This window comes from Malaclemys terrapin, chromosome 2, assembly GCF_027887155.1.
Source record: "Malaclemys terrapin pileata isolate rMalTer1 chromosome 2, rMalTer1.hap1, whole genome shotgun sequence".
Taxonomy (NCBI): domain Eukaryota; kingdom Metazoa; phylum Chordata; order Testudines; family Emydidae; genus Malaclemys; species Malaclemys terrapin.
Genome location: NC_071506.1, coordinates 206,703,325 through 206,706,085, shown reverse-complemented (window position 1 = coordinate 206,706,085; position 2,761 = coordinate 206,703,325).

The following is a 2,761-nucleotide window of genomic DNA, read 5'->3' as shown; positions in this document are numbered from 1 at the left end:
CTCTGTTATTGCTTCTTATTCTAGTGTGCTGTAGCCAATGAGCGTATATGAAAAGGCTTGGATTTTTGTGGCGCACTCTGGTTAAGGCATTCTCCCCCCCCGGTGTGTAATTAGGCTCTAATTGATTTAGGCTCAAACCCACAATGCTCTCTGCAGGCGAATCCAGAAGTCTGCCTCTGTGGTCCTCCTGGCAGGACTGGAGCCTTACACGTGAACTAACTGTCCACCTTGTAGAAGGAAGTGGATGGTCATTGTCCATAAGATGAGGGTGACCATACGTCCCGTTTTACCCGGGACAGTCCCTTTTTTAAGCCCTGTCCTGACTTTTTTGGCAAAAGTGGGCATTTGTCCCGTTTGCTCTTGCTGACTTGATCAGTTGACAAGAGCAAATGCCCACTTTTGTCAGGAAAGTGGGGTGCAGTGTGGAGGAATGTGCAGGGGGGCGAGGGGTGATGCCAGCTCCGCGTCGAGGGGGGAGGCAGGGCTCCAGCGAGCAACGACTGCTTCACGGAGTGTGGGTGGCAGGGCTCAGGCGAGCAGCAACCCCAGCCTTGCACAGAGGGCAGGCAGGGCTCAGGCCAGCCTCATGGAGGAGGGGGGGCAAGGGGTGGCCTCAGGCTGGCATCATACGGTATCCTGTTTTCCTTTTGGGAAATATGGTCACCCTATGTAAGATGCTTTTAGAGGGGGCTGGTAGAAAAATACCAGTTATTCTTCATGGGGAATTGGGGGAGAGGGGGGATATGTATTTGTTAAAAGCTCCCATGAACATTTACAGTGTTTTTTTTTTTTTTAAATAAAAAAAATGAAACTAAAATAATTTTACTTTTGAAAATCCTTTTACTGAAAACATTTCCATTTCTGGTTTTCCATTAAGAGAGCAGCAAGTGTTGTCAAAAATGACTATTTTCCAGGAAAAGTTTTGTTTGACAAAAAGCCATTTTTCATCTCAATTACTTTGACAAAAATTTCAACCAGCTCTATTGCTATATTTGAAGGAATTGGCAACTGCCATATCATTACAAAATACTGCTGTAAATAGGGTGGCCATATTTCCTTATGCTAAATACGGGACACCTAGAAAAATTACAGGTATTCAAATGAGTTCAATGGCAATCAATCAGAATCATGCAGTACAAACATTCAAATTAGTCAACTTGGTGTTGAGCCCCCGTTAAATACTGTATAGTTGGATTCTTTTTATTTACCTTCTCTCTTTAAGGCTTTAGGGTTCACACAGGGAGGGGTGACACAAACACCCCCCACCCCACAATCACATGGGAAGAGGTGACACACACACACTCCTGTACACCTGTGAATGATCGACCTGACCCTCCCTGTCCCGCGCTCTCAGCCCTCCATGCCTGACTGGGCCCCCAGGATAGACCCGCCTCTCCAGGTACCTGGTGCCTTGTCTTCCCAAGGCAACACATCGGTGGGGGGCAGGCATGGTCACATGCCCCACTCACCAGATTTGTCAGGGTTCACACCAGAATGTGGCCAACAGCAGCCTTTCAGCACTGTATGGGAGGGAAGGGACGGGAGCTGCTTCCAGCTGCAGGGGATGAGAAGCCAGAGAAGGGATGACCTGGCCTGTGTCTTTGTAGAGCTCATCTCTCCCCCGGCTCCCTGGTGGCTGGAAGCAGTTTGTCTCTTCCTGCCCGCACAATGTGGAAAGGCAGCTGATGCCTCCAGGCTGCTGCTGACCATCAACATAACCCAGACGCCTCCTGTCCCTGGGCTACAGAGTGTGCAGGAAGGGGTTAAGCCTAAGGATGCATTGTGCACCAGGGCTCAGGGAACCTGACTGCAGGACTATCACCAAACCCAGACAGGGGGCTCAGCAGGGGAGGGTGACTGGGGACAGAGCAGTCCCGTGCTCCCTGGGGGCAGGACCCAGGGCCGGGTGGGGGGAAGGGGGAGGAGGCAGGGTGAAGAGGGTGCTAAGCCCCTGCCTGGGGGCTGCTGTGGAGCCTGCAGAGTCAGGGCAGGAACAAGCTGGAGCTTGCTTCCCCCTCACCACCACTCCAGAGCATAGCTGAGGGGTGGAGAGGCTTCCCCATACCAGCACGCTCTACAGAACTCTGGCACATGCAGGGCTCGGCGCCTCCTGGCCACTGGCCGGTGCCCCGGCCCAGAGGGTCTTGGGCTTTCCCAGGGTCCTGGCGCAGCCAGAGGCAGTGGGGGAAGGAAGGAGCCTGCTGGACCAGGGGCGGGGCTGGTTCTCCGCACAGTGCTGAGAGCGGGGGATAGGGAGGTGCAGCGGGGCTAGGGGTGAAGGGGCAAAGCAGGGAGAGGACAGTGAGGGGGGAGCATGTAAAGAGCTGCCGGGTGGGCAGCAGAGGCGACATATAACCAGCCACCGCCGGGTGCCTGCCCGCACTCACCAGCCACCACAGTGCACAGCCAGTACTGGCTGGAAATGGGATGGGGCCCTTCTGGTCACACCAGCACAAAGAGTGTGTGTGGTATCATAAAGTGGACAACTGGACTCCCTTTGACCCTGTTCCACTGCATGGTAAATTGAACTTACTGGCACAAGCTGGATAAACCCTGAGGCTATTGTATGTAGCCATTAGCAGTCTGCCGTGCTGAGGTTCATAGCTTACCTTGGAATCAGGGCCGGCTCCAGGCACCAGCTCAGCAAGCAGGTGCTTGGGGCGGCCAAGGGGAAAGGACGGCACGTCGAGCTCTTCTGCGGCAATTCAGCGGTGGGTCTCTAGGTCCTCTCGGAGGGAAGGACCTGTCGCTGAAGAAGAAA